The sequence below is a fragment of the Lycium ferocissimum genome, chromosome 10 (genome assembly GCF_029784015.1).
Source record: "Lycium ferocissimum isolate CSIRO_LF1 chromosome 10, AGI_CSIRO_Lferr_CH_V1, whole genome shotgun sequence".
In the NCBI taxonomy this organism is placed as follows: Eukaryota; Viridiplantae; Streptophyta; class Magnoliopsida; order Solanales; family Solanaceae; genus Lycium; species Lycium ferocissimum.
The window spans coordinates 29,511,166-29,526,241 of NC_081351.1; the positions used below are offsets into that span (position 1 = coordinate 29,511,166).

Genomic DNA, 15,076 nt, shown 5'->3' on the forward strand with positions numbered 1-15,076 from the left:
ATTATTTACGGTGAATTAGGGCACCTAAGGTTAATTAAAGTTATTATCTAAAGTTGATTTGTTTTTAAAGTCTACGAAACCAAGATTCTGGGTAAGGGTTCAACTAATCTAGAGGGAAGGTATTAGGCATCCTCTAAATTCCATAAAAAAATGGTTAATCCGACCAGACTTAAATCTAATTAGGCTAATAGTGTAAATATGACATTTTAAATGTTTTGGAAAATAATTTATAAATATATTGCTAAAATTTTAAAGTAAGATGTAATGATGTAATAATGTTATTTAAAATAAGACTTGTAAAAATATGATAATTTGCATATAAGTAATAGTTTTTTTAGATGAAATTTTAGCAGTTTTGAACTTTGGATAAACCATATTATAGCAATGTAGAAAATCTAGATGTATAAATAATGTAGAAAATAACTACATGATTGATTCAAACTTTGAAAAATTATCTATAAAATATACTTGAATTTATACTTGCATGTTTTGGTGATGTTTTGAAATTAAGATAGTAATAAATAGGACATAACTCCTTTAATTCAAAATATACTATTTAAAGATCAATTATTTTGAAAATAAATATTAAGGCATTATAAGTAACTCTAATATGTAAAAGGTAGAAAATATAACTTATGGAATTAATTATTTGCTCCTCTTCTAAACTAACTGCCCCTTATACTAATCCACTAATTCTACCAAGGTTCATTCTAACTAAGAAAAACCCAAACAAAGTAAAATGTTAATTGCGTAATACAAGTTAGACACACAAAATAACATAAAAAAGGGGGAAGGCAAAATATCATTAATGGGCTCAGCCCATTTTTAGAATTGATGCTACACTGCCACTGTTATGGGCTTTGGCCCAGTAATTTTATTTTCCGGCTGCGAGTGGCCTTGACTCAAGAGGAGGATTTTGTTGGGCTTTTAGCCCAACACCGAATGCGGAGGAGGATGAGTCCCAGACTCGTGTGCGAGGTTCATGCAAAAAAAATGAAGAAAAAGATTAGTATCTAATCAATGAATAAGGTTAAACATGTAGAACATAAACTCAAAACAAATCAGTAAATTGTATATATACTTGTGTACATTGAAGCATCCGGATATACAACCTCACTGCCTTAACAAAATTTAAACAATTATAAATGTACTGAAAACATTCCAACCGATTGACTATGCTAAACTCAGGAACTCAATTGTAAATGCATCGAAATAGTGGCAGCTAGACTTAACACTACCTTCTTGTCAAATAAAGCCTGTGTTCCCTATAAAATCAGTGGTACTCTAGGTATAGTATTAACATTAGATTACAGCAATCCACAGTTAACCAAGGACAGACGCGGTGAGGGAAATAGAACAGCAGCACAGGAAAAATCTCATTTCAAAACAGAAGAATACCATACATATGTTCAACACTTATACATTAGCATAGTCTTGTAAGTGATTAAAACCAGGAATACAGGAGAATATTATGTCAAAGTTCAAATTCATTCTTATATATCAAGTATAGATAACATAAACACCTTAAGAGGAAAGGGAACGAGTCAGTACACCTCGAAGTCTACCGATAAGTTTAGGCTGAGTAAGTTGAAAGAATTCATGAGCTATTTCAAATCTATAAGCTGTTTAGTAAAATGGAACGAAAAAATGATTTTTTTTTTTTTTTGAAAAGAAAAGGGTGCGTTCATCTCGCAATCATCATCAAACAAATACTTCAGAACTCGACTTAACAGATCAATGCAGAGGAAATACGGTGAAGAATACATGATTCAGAACCCATCTCTTGAGTATTCACATTCAACCTACTTGTTAAATTCTACATAATACATAATCTCAAAAGCTAGTGCATTGCTTCTTGTAGTTTAAAGGTTTGATCTCGGTCCTTTCTTCCGGGAATGTGCAATGCATCCTACTGACCAAAGCCATGATACAGAACCTTAAAATAGGATTGTCCTTAACATATTCCTACTTTTTTTTTTTTTTTTTTTTGAACAGAGAAACATTCTTTTCCCAATCATCTCAACATATACACAAACAAGATTTTATCTTAAGTAATCTACAAACAGACATACCAAACTAGTAGCAATTTCAACACAACTACAGTTCAACTATAAAGCAATGTATACTTTATTGCCACATCAAGCATACAAGAGAAGCGTTCATACTTGTTCAGATATTCAGAATACCCTGAGTGGTCATATTATGCTTTTAAAGATCAGAGGCACATTTCTCTAAATAGATTTTAAACACTACTTCAAATCATAATTTTTCTAAAACGAAACAAGTAGAAGGGGGCTTATTAACCTTATTTATCTAATGCCAATAACCGAAACATGATAATGGAATCAACATGTAATACAAAAATTTAAAACATCCTTTTATACACCAAATAAGCCGAAAAAAACAATGCCAAACTAAGCGGAACGAACATAGAAAATGCCGACGATAGGAAAATTACCTTTTAATGGTGCAGTGAACGGGGCGTCGACGTCACGAACTTAGGCTCGAACTCAAACGAACCCGAACCCGATTAAAGTGAGTAAAGTTTCAAACCCAAAAGCCTTTTTTTTTTTCAGAGATGGTGAAAAAAATGTAAATGTTTCGAAGGGGGTTCAGACGGCTAAAAAAAAAAAGCTCTCCCTCGGCTTAGGAGTTAGAGATGTATATATAGGTGTAAAAATTAGGGTTTCGGTTCGGGCGGGATTTTGAACTCTCAAATTCAAAATTGAGTCAAATGGACCGTCGAACGTTGAAAACACTTTGGGCGGATAATCACGTGATTCGGTTTACCCGTACATCGAAAACGATTTGATTCTTTTTCAAAGTTGTTGATTTTGACGAAAAAGCGAGCGTATAGACAACTTGTATATGAAAATAGGTAGACATAAACCGCCATTGTTGAAAGGTAATTTGGAGTTTTTGAAATGTAGGAGAGAGGAGGAGAAGGTCGTATGCGTATTGCACGAAAATGGAAGGCATGGATCTGTCATTGTTGAAAGAGGTTCGGATTTGTTGTTGAAATTAGAAGGGATGAGGGAGAGGAGAAAGAGATGAGGGAGAGAAAGGAAGGTGGCTGCGTTTGAAAGAGGAGAAAGAGAGAGGATTTTAGGTTTTGTTAAAGGAATGGGTCGGAAATAATGTGGGCTGGTCGGGTCGGGTAGAATATTAGGTTGGGTCGAAAATGCCATCGAGGGAAGATTTTGGGCCCTATTCTTGGTCGGGTGATGAAGATGATGGGCTGGTCCGAAAATGTGGCCTTTTTCCTTCAATTAATTATTGATTTGGGCTTCTAATTTAACCACTAATATATATACTATGATAATTAATGATCAACGCGTAGAAAATAAAGACTCGGTAAAGTATAATTAATTTAACGAAAATAAGTGACAACGAACCCTTTTAAAAATTGTGATAAAGTAATACTATTAATATTGGTAGTAGAATAATGAAAATGAAAGTAACGATAGTAGTAGAAATAATAGTGAAAATAAAATATTTAGATTTAATTAATTTAAAAGCCCAAGGAAATAAATTAGAATAAAGGAGGGACAAAATTGGGTGTCAACAGATGCCCCTCTTCGACCGGAGACGATGTAAGAGTTTTCGGGCGAAGAAGTTGACGTAGAAGCCGATTTTGTTCCGACCGACAAGTATGAATTCGGAAGAACTTGGGAAAATATGGGTCAGAATAGATAGTGGAAAAGATTAAGGGGGTAGAAGGAATGTTGGAAAATTATGGGATAGAAGGAATGTTGGAAAATTATGATTTTGAAAAGACATGGGATGAGTTGTGCTTTGAGCACTCGAGGAGTAAGGATAGATGATGAGAATGTTCGAGAAAGGAACGTATGTTTATAGCCTCCTAATTATAAATGTGGCGCGCAACACACCCATAAGTAGGACTACTAGGTACGATGCAGATTCTCAAAAATTGCCCCAGTGTTGAATTATGGTGAGACTGGGATAGAAAAGACTTGCAAGACTATGATAGGAACTAATTGAGTAGAGTTTTAGCGGCGGATATGAAAGAGAAATTAACCTACGTAGCACGTGTTTGTGGACGTAGGCGGAGTTGAGTTCGAGAGTAGATCCGTGACCTTGCTCGTGAGTTTGATATTCCTCTTGACAAGTTATGCCCCGAGTTCAACGCGTAAGATAAAGTTCCACGTTGTGCTATGTCTCTGTAGATTGTACTTTTCGTCAAAGACTGAAATTCATGTCAAAATTAGTAATAAAGTGGAAAGTATAAAATTATAAAGAATGTAACATGATAGTAAATATGAGTGTGAGAATGAGGATGAAGCCGTGTGGCTTATAATGAGGCAGTGTGGCCCAAATGTCGTCTCTGGTTGTCTTCAGGGACTCGAGTGAATGCGCGATGCTTATGCTGAATATCTCCAGTTGTATTTGAAGACTTCAATGATGATACGGCCTCCGGCCGTCTTCCGGGACTCGATGATAAATGATATCTCCGGTTGTCTTCGGGGACTTGATGAAGATTCCTGCAAAGTTCAAGGTAAAATTGTTAAAGTTGGTAAAGTGAATGATAAAGTAGAGAGTAAGGTCATAGCGTAGCCGTCTGGCTTATGCATGTGAGGCTGTGTAGCCGAATGATGCCCCCGGTTGTCTTCGGAGACTTGATGATGATCCCTCCGGTGTCTTCGGAGACTTAATGTTGATTCATGTGAGGTTTTGTGTAGCCGAATGATGCCCCCGTTGTCTTCGGAGACTTGATGATGATCCCTCCGGTTGTCTTCGGAGACTTCATGTTGATTCCGCAAAATTCAAGGTAAAGTGGTTAAAATAGGTAAAGTGAATGATAAAGTGGAGAGTAGAGTTATAGTGTAGCCGTTAGGTACGTGAGGTGTAGCCAAATGATGCCCCGGTTGTCTTCGGAGACTTGATGATGGGTCTTCGGAGACTTAATGTTGATTCGTGAGGCCGTGTAGAGAATGATGCCCGGTTGTCTTCGGAGACTTGATGATGATCCTCCGTTGTCTTCGGAGACTTGATGTTGATTCTCGCAAAAATTCAAGGTAAAGTGGTTAAAGTAGGTAAAGTGAATGATAAGAATGTAGAGTAAAAGAGAGGGGAAAGTGATAATATAGTCGTTTAAAGTAGGTGGTGTGAATGATGATGTTGACGGTATCGTGATAAACCAAACAACGACACGTAATCCGATTTAATTCATCTTCAATCTCGGTAACCTACAAAACAGGTATAATTGTTAATAAAGTCATGAAGTCATTGTAATAAAGAATGAAAGTAAAGATGAAGTTGGAAGTGAAGCCGTTTGGCTTTCAAGGCGAGGCCTCTCGGCCATGTTTGATGGACTTGACTGTTGATCTCGCGATTTTAGGTTCCTGCACTCAAAGAAAAATTCTTAGTTTGGGAGGGGGAAGTTGATTCGTGTTGACTCGAAGCTTGACGTTGTTGACACTCCATTCGTCTTGTTTGTTTGGATCTTGTGATCTCCGTTCAAGCCTCGGTAGATGAACAGTAGTGAAACAATTGAAAGAAAGTATTTCATTTGAAAGGTAGGTATGTAAGTATATGTATAAGGAAACGTAACTATATGTATATAAGTTGTAAAATACCTATATGCAAATGGATGTATGTAAGGAAAGATATATATGTAGATATATGTATATAAGTTGTAAAATATTTCTGCCAACCTCAGATCGTGACACAATTGAAAAGTCATTTGCCTATACTATTCCTTGTCTGGTAGCCTTAGTCTTGTCGATGTCTAACTCTATTCTTGTCTAATCTTTCAAAATATGCCCCAGTTTTGGCTCAGAAGGGTGTACTAAACTTATATTGTGGTGTGACCGAACCTTATATAGGTTGCCTACGTATCCCGCCAAAGGAATCAGGTCAGAACGTAGTTCGTAGGACACGTGGAAATGGTTTGAAATTTTCTAATAAAGGGACCGAACCCGATGTGGATTGCCTACGTATCCCACCAAGGGAATCAGGTCGGCGTAGTTCTGTTACGGCTAAAGGTTTGTTGGATTGTTATCTAAATATGTTTGACTCGTCTATTGATAGTCTACGAATCCCGCCGAGGGAATCGGGCCATGTATAGTTATTATTAGGTAATAAGGATTTTTGGATCTTTTGTTGTAATGCAACCGAACCCTATGTGGGCTGCCTACGTATCCCACCACGGGAATCAGGCTAGCGTAGTTCGTACGGCGTATTAAAGGAAAGGTTGCAACTAGGTTGTCTAACCTAATGTCGTACTTTGATTTCTTCTAGCTTTGAGGTTTGTGTCATCACCTATCGGCTATTTCGAATGGAATCTTGCCTTGTCCTAATTTCTTTGTTACTTCTCGGGGTGTATGTTGTCTATTTGTTTATGTCACAATCATAGAGTTGGCAGATTTGATAAATAAAGTAGAAAATAATAATAGATGATTAAGGAAAATCAGAAATGCATTCATAGTTTTTGCAATTTAAGCTTCCAAAAGATGAGGCGAAACAACAAAAGTTTTACGGCATAATTTAAGCCTCAATTTTAAAATTGTGCTATCTCAAAAGTTCACTACATGTTCAAATCTACCAAGACTCCCGGCGAACCAAGGACGGAGTACAAGTCCACTTCTTCAGAGTCTCTCCTGGTTCGGCACCGGATGGTCGGTGTCTCGGTGTTGTGAGTAGTTATAGCAACAATCTTCACTGGTGCAATAAAGTTGGAGACACGCCCCTCTCCATCTTTCCAATTGGCGCAATGGCCTCTTTCAAATTCTTGACTTCTTCGATAGTTATCATGTTCACGTTTGCGTTTTCGTGAGTAGGCGAAGGGATTGTTGTTCACATTGGGCTGAGCTCCAGTGAGCTGGATTGCTCCTTCCTTAATCAAGGCTTCAATCTTGTTTTTGAGCCCATAGCAATCTTCAGTGTCGTGTCCACGACTCCGAGAATGGTATGCACGGCGCTTGGAACCATCAAACCATTTTGGAATAAGATCGGGAATCTTTCCTCCAATAGGTTGTACCACGCCCGCCGCTTTCGTCTTTCAAATAATTGAGCCAAAGGTTACAGCGAACCGAGTGTAATTTCGGGTATTTTTGATGTTCGGGTTTGGACGGGCTTTATGTGTGGTATGTGGTCGATTTTGGTAAATGGGAGCTTGAACAGGTTGGTATGGACGTGGGTTTTGATAGTGAGGTGCTCGGGGTTGGTAGTAATTTGCTTGGGTATTGTAGACAGGGTAAGGAGTTAGTGGAGCTTGGTAGAGTTCAGTGTAGTGATAAGGGTAGAAGGGTTGTTGTGGATAGTTATAGTACATAACGGCTCGATTTGGTGAGTTTAGAGGAGCAGTTGTAGGTGGTGGATTAGTGTTGGTGGGTAAAGGAATGTAAGGAGTGTGAACTTGTGATTGATTCGGTGGGTTGACGGGTGGTGGATTAGGAGTAGCGTAGGTATTGTAAGTAGGTGGTTGATTTTGCGGAGTAGTACAGACGGAGGATGGATTTGGTGGAGGAAAGTTGTTGTTGGCAGGTGTAGTATTTTGTGGAGGGAAATGTTCAGGGACTGGGGATTCAAGTGATGGAAAACGGGGTGGATTTGGCTCGCCGATTCGGGGTTCGGAGGTGGACTTGGGAGTGTGATGGATAAGTTGGTCGGGCCCTAACCCGATTTAGTTCGCTACGTAGGTCCTCAATTTCTTGAGTCAGGCGGGCGATGTGTTCGTCATGTTGCATAGTATTTCTATGTTCAGACGTCTCGGGAGGGTCACTAGAGATCACAATGTTTTCTAAACCAGTTGAAACGGATGCGGCTGGATCAGTCATGATGATTTCTTTTCCTTGTACGACCCAGGTACGTCGAGGTAGTGATGATGTTTTTGACCTTGTGCGGTAGGGATGGTCGGCCAGCTCGAGTGTCAACACGAATCAACTCTTTTGGGAATAATAAAAAATAAAGAAACACAATAATGCAAATGACGTCAGTCTAGGTAAAGTCATGAACACGTAAAGTCAAGTAAGTCATGTAGCAAATAATTCATCAAATAAAATCAAACAAGTTGTCAAACAAGTATAACAGACAATGACGCGTCCTAATATGCATGTGACCTCTTTGTGCCAGAGGTAGGCCTAACGTTTGTTTGAAGGGTAAAGTGTGCCATAATACGTCATTCCATTGCTTTTGATTAATTAAACAAATTCTATTTCCCAAAATAAAGTACAAAATGTTAATATTTATTACATATTAAATGAATACAACATAAAGTATTTCCTAATACAATTTCTACGTCTAAATGTACAGCTCCATTTTGTGATGTCACTGGTCTTCGGCATTTGTTGTACTCCAATGCAAATCCATACCTGTCATAGAAATGTTAGTCAATCCCTCCCTCCTAAAGTTTAATTAATTAAAGCAAATAGTCAATATTTAGGCACAATTACCCTTCAAATATGCACATAAAGTATGATGAGTGTCGCTCGGGGTCGTGGACCCACTTGGACGTTTGGGTAAAGTCATCTAATGGGTTTAATACACCAAGGGTATTAAACCTCCTAGGTCATGAAATGTATGCCCCTAATAACGGGTGTTGGTTTAGCTCTATCTCGGCCGACTAAGAGTTGGCTTCCTATGACGCAAGGTTCCCCAAGCGGACAACTTAGGAGTGGAAAGTCGTGGTGGTTGTCGATCGCGCGCCGATCGACTAAATCCACTAGATCAATCCGACTAAAAAGGTTTTTTAGTAGTGTACGGCCGCGAACCGCGAAACCGTTTTAAGTGTGTGAATATGTGTGAATTTTCCAGGAGTGGAGGAAAATGAAGCGGAATGACAGTTTTATCAAAGCAAGTAACACATAAACAGTTTATATCAGACAAACAGTTAATAGCATGTGAAAACAGTCAATCAACAAATAAAGTAACACATAAAGCCTATTTAAACTAAGTCCGTTATGGTTAGAACCTAAGTAAGTCCCCAGCGGAGTCGCCAAGCTGTCATACCCTATTTTAACCGGGGTCAAAATAGTTTACAACATCCGGGTAATTCCGGGGTTAATTAAAGTTAGGAGTCGCCACCTAATTATTTACGGTGAATTAGGGCACCTAAGGTTAATTAGAGTAATTATCTAAAGTTGATTTGTTTTAAAAGTCTACGAAACCAAGATTCGGGTAAGGGTTCAACTAATCTAGAGGGAAGGTATTAGGCATCCTCTAAATTCCATAAAAAAATGGTTAATCCGACCAGACTTAAATCTAATTAGGCTAATAGTGTAAATATGACATTTTAAATGTTTTGGAAAATAATTTATAAATATATTGCTAAAATTTTAAAGTAAGATGTAATAATGTTATTTAAAATAAGACTTGTAAAAATATGATAATTTGCATATAAGTAATAGTTTTTTTAGATGAAATTTTAGCAGTTTTGAACTTTGGATAATCCATATTATAGCAATGTAGAAAATAACTACATGATTGATTCAAACTTTGAAAAGTTATCTATAAAATATACTTGAATTTATACTTGCATGTTTTGGTGATGTTTTGAAATTAAGATAGTAATAAATAGGACATAACTCCTTTAATTCAAAATATACTATTTAAAGATCAATTATTTTGAAAATAAATATTAAGGCATTATAAGTAACTCTAATATGTAAAAGGTAGAAAATATAACTTATGGAATTAATTATTTGCTCCTCTTCTAAACTAGCACCCCTTATACTAATCCACTAATTCTACCAAGGTTCATTCTAACTAAGAAAAACCCAAACAAAGTAAAATGTTAATTGCGTAATACAAGTTAGACACACAAAATAACATAAAAAGGGGAAGGCAAAATATCATTAATGGGCTAAAATATTCATTTTTAGAATCGATGCTACTTCGCACTTTGTTATGGGCTTTCAATTTTATTTTAAATTTTCGAGGTGGCCTTGACTCAGAGGAGGGATTTTGTTGGGCTTTTAGCCCAACACCGAATGCGGAGGAGGATGAGTTAAAACATCTGTGCGAGGTTAAATGCAAAAAAAAAAATGAAGAAAAGATTAGTATCTAATCAATGAATAAGGTTAAACATGTAGAACATAAACTCAAAACAAATCAGTAAATTGTATATATACTTGTGTACATTGAAGCATCCGGATATACAACCTCACTGCCTTAACAAAATTTAAACAATTATAAATGTACTGAAAACATTCCAACCGATTGACTATGCTTAAACTCGGGAACTCAATTGTAAATGCATCGAAATAGTGGCGGTAGACTTAACGCTACCTTCTTGTCAAATAAAGCCTAATATAAGTTCCCTATAAAATCGGTGGTACTCTAGGTATAGTATTAACATTAGATTACGGCAATCCACAGTTAACCAAGGACAGACGCGGTGAGGGAAATAGAACAGCAGCACAGGAAAAATCTCATTTCAAAACAGAAGAATACCATACATATGTTCAACACTTATACATTAGCATAGTCTTGTAAGTGATTAAAGTAAACTGGAATACAGGAGAATATTATGTCAAAGTTCAAATTCATTCTTATATATCAAGTATAGATAACATAAACACCTTAAGAGGAAATTTCAGTCGGTACACCTCGAAGTCTACCGATAAGTTCAAACTAGTAAGTTGAAAGAATTCATGAGCTATTTCAAATCTATAAATTTGTTTAGTAAAATGGAACGAAAAAATGATTTTTTTTTTTTTTGAAAAGAAAAGGGTGCGTTCATCTCGCAATCATCATCAAACAAATACTTGAACTCGACTTCAATAAGATCAATGCGGAGGAAATACGGTGAAGAATACATGATTAGAAAGGGTCTCTTGAGTATTCACATTCAACCTACTTGTTAAATTCTACATAATACATAATCTCAAAAAGTGCATTGCTTCTTGTAGTTTTAAAGGTTTGATCTCGGTCCTTTCTTCGGGAATGTGCAATGCATCCTCGACCAAAGCCATGATACAGAACCTTAAAATAGGATTGTCCTTAACATATTCCTACTTCTTTTTTTTTTTTTTTGAACAGAGAAACATTCTTTTCCCAATCATCTCAACATATACACAAACAAGATTTTATCTTAAGTAATCTACAAACAGACATACCAAACTAGTAGCAATTTCAACACAACTACAGTTCAACTATAAAGCAATGTATACTTTATTGCCACATCAAGCATACAAGAGAAGCGTTCATACTTGTTCAGATATTCAGAATACCCATTTGGTCATATTATGCTTTTAAAGATCGAAGGCACGTTTCTGAACGGATAAAGAGGATTTTAAACACTACTTCAAATCATAATTTTTCTAAAACGAAACAAGTAGAAGGGGCTTATTAACCTTATTTATCTAATGCCATTAACCGAAACATGATAATGGAATCAACATGTAATACAAAAATTTAAAACATCCTTTTATACACCAAATAAGCCGAAACAGCCAATGCCAAACTAATGCAGAACTGGAACGAACATAGAAAATGCCGACGATAGGAAAATTACCTTTTAATGGTGCAGTGAACGGGGCGTCGACGTCACGAACTTAGGCTCGAACTCAAACGAACCCGAACCCGATTAAAGTGAGTAAAGTTTCAAACCCAAAAGCCTTTTTTTTTTTTGAGAGATGGTGAAAAAAATGTAAATGTTTCGAAGGGGTTCGAACGGCTAAAAAAAAAAAAAAAAAAGCTCTCCCTCGGCTTAGGAGTTAGAGATGTATATATAGGTGTAAAAATTAGGGTTTCGGTTCGGGCGGGATTTTGAACTCTCAAATTCAAAATTGAGTCAAATGGTAGTTCAAATACGAACGTTGAAAACACTTTGGGCGGATAATCACGTGATTCGAGTTTGTTTACATCCGAAAACGATTTGATTCTTGTCAATGTCCGAGAGAAAGTGATCGGCACGTAAAGCGAGCGTATAGACAACTTGTATATGAAAATAGGTAGACATAAATCTGCCATTGTTGAAAGGTAATTTGGAGTTTTTAGAGGAAATGTAGGAGAGAGGAGGGAAGACTGTGCGTATTGCACGAAAATGGAAGGCATGGATCTGTCATTGTTGAAAGAGGTTCGGATTTGTTGTTGAAAATAGAAGGGATGAGAGAAAGAGGAGAAAGAGATGAGGGGAGAGAAGAGAGAAGGTGGCTGCGTTTGAAAGAGGAGAAAGAGAGAGGATTTTAGGTTTTGTTAAAGGAATGGGCTGGACCGGGTCGGGTCGGGTAGAATATTAGGTTGGGCTGATTTGCTGAGGGAAGATTTTATGGGCTGGTCGGGTGATGAAGATGATGGGCTGGTCCGAAAATGTGGCCTTTTTCCTTCAATTAATTATTGATTTGGGCTTCTAATTTAACCACTAATATATATACTATGATAATTAATGATCAACGCGTAGAAAATAAAGACTCGGTAAAGTATAATTAATTTAACGAAAATAAGTGACAACGAACCCTTTTAAAAATTGTGATAAAGTAATACTATTAATATTGGTAGTAGAATAATGAAAATGAAAGTAACGATAGTAGTAGAAATAATAGTGAAAATAAAATATTTAGATTTAATTAATTTAAAAAAGAAGCCCAAGGAAATAAACTGGACTAAAGGAGGGACAAAATTGGGTGTCAACATAGATAATAGGAGGGTTCAAGATTGAAGTTAGAAAGGAGATTGGTCTGCCATATCACTAACTCGATACATAGTCTATCGCATATTGCTTAATGTCTGATTATGGATTAAGTATAAAAATGAAAATACGAGAAAATGATCAAAATGGTCCTTAATGTATAGTTGGTGCTTTATTTTGATCCTTGATATATAGCCCTTGATTGATATATAATGTATGAAAAAGGTGATATATTAGCCTAAGCTTTATTTTATCTTTCTTTGTTACACCTTGGAAAATTTCCCTTGGCGTACAAGTGAGTAGACTCACGAAGGGCGTGATGAATACGAGGGTTAGATGATCAAGGAAGAGAAATTGGTAGTCCTAATTAAGATTTCCAAAGACATCCGAGTAAAGTGAGAAAGTTGTTAAGGAATCGATGTTATAAGTTAGTGCGTTGGACGAAACTACGGGTATTGAGTTAATGATGCCTTAGGTATGTTGTGGAGGAGAGTTATAATGTCTCCTAGATTGTTAATGAAGTGATAAACAAGTGTTGAGAAGGTTCCATAAGGATCGGAGATCAAACGAAACGACGGGAACAACTTTGGCGAGACGATGATTTCCACGACCACTTCCACGGCCCATATAATATTCCACGGACCGTGGAATGGTTCGTGGAATGGGCAGCGAGAGAGAGGTACGGCGGTCATGAACCACGACCGGTTCCACGACCAACGACATTGGGTTCCACGGACCGTGGAGCCGTCGTAAATCCCAGACATTTGAAATGTTCTAAGTTTATATAAGTGATGCCCACTTCATTTTATTCATTTCCATACACGACTTCCACCCTCTCCACACCTCTAGAACCTTCCAAGTATCTCATCCACGAAAACCATAGAAATCAAAGATCAACAACAAGGAATCAAGTGAATCAAGTGAAGGAAACCTGTTGGAGATCATCTAAATCAAGAGAATCCAAGGGAGGCGAAACTAGGGTTTTGTGCAAAGGGTGTATTAGCATCTAAGGCTTGTTCCTCCATCATCCAAGGTAAGTTTCATGTTTATTACACGCTAATTGAAGTATTATTATGTTGAAACATATGAATTGAAAGAGTGTATAGCAAATGGGTTAGATATGGAAGAATGATGTCATCTGGAAATAGTAGTTGGATTGAATCATGGAAATGAATATGTTAATAATATAAATACGTTATAAATGACCTTTAGGACATGAAATAAGTATTGGATACGAAAGAATACGACGATGGATTTTTAGTCATAACTATGGGAAATTGAGGTGAAATTATGGAATGCGAATCATGTGAATGAACTACGATTATTGTTAATGATCTCATGATGATTGTTATGAATGTTGGGAGTTGATATGGAATATGGCGGAAAGTAGTATAAACAAAGGAGATGCTGCCCAAATTTCTACAGCCTTAGTAAGTATGATTCCACGATTATATAGCTAATGTTGATACGAATTCCATTAAAGGTAAACGAGAGCATTAAAGGAGAACGAGGAATAGGATAAGCTAAACGACAAAACTATGTAAAGCTTAGCCTCTCTTTCTAAGGCATGACTTCTATGGCATGAAATTCCTCCTTACTACGAATGTTCCATCTTCAAGAAAGTCGGGGAGCCCTCGCTCATGGATAGCCATACGAGGTAAGAGATAAGCTATGAGCATGATAACGATAATGATGGTAGTAAGCTAAAGACTAGAGATGCTATAGTCTATGGTATGATGCTCCTAAGACGCTAATGACGCTATATATGTAATTTAATGGCATTGATCATTATGCCACTCACCTTATGCTTGTTCCTTTAAGGTGAGGCAGAATACGTAAGAATGTTCCATAACGAAGTCGGGGTCCACGACCGTATGTCACCCCGATATAAATGTAGACGTCTTGAGTTCAAATGTATGTGTTAAGGATAGGTGTAGTGCATGTGATGTAAGAATGCCAAAATATGATATGCTTACGATGCGATTTTGACTCGATTAAAGATGAAAGAATAATATGTTCATGAAATAAATGATAGCGATGAACCTACGATAATGTATGATGACAAGTATATGAAGTATAGGGTGTACATGCACAAATATATGTATTATGACGATATGATGATGCATGTACGATATGAGATGTATGTGATGTGATCGAGCCTTCGTGGCCGAATACGATATGTTGTCGAGCCTATGAGGTAAATGAATATAATGATCAAATGTGTATAAATAGACGCGACATTATGATAAGTGTATGTATGTTTATGATGAATGCAAGATGATGACTAGATATGTTAAGGTCATATACCCTATGTGATATATATGCATATATGTATGTATCGAGCCCGAAGCAGGGCCGAGTACGAATATATCAAGTCTATCGAGCCCATGAGGGCCGAGTACGTATCTTTGCTAAGCCTATCGAGCCCAAGAGGGCCGAGTACGCGACGGGATCCCATCGAGCCCAAGAGAGGGCCGAGTACGT

General features: G+C 37.0%; 1 long non-coding RNA gene across 1 annotated transcript; it reads right to left on the reverse strand.

Moving 5' to 3' along the window:
• Window positions 1–1,997: 1,997 nt before the first annotated feature.
• On the reverse strand, window positions 1,998–11,499 carry LOC132035298 (uncharacterized). Its single transcript, XR_009409212.1, has 2 exons — window positions 11,241–11,499; window positions 1,998–2,231 (listed from the first exon to the last, which is right to left on the reverse strand). It is a non-coding gene; the product is annotated as an uncharacterized LOC132035298 (long non-coding RNA).
• Between the last annotated feature and the right edge of the window lie 3,577 nt (window positions 11,500–15,076).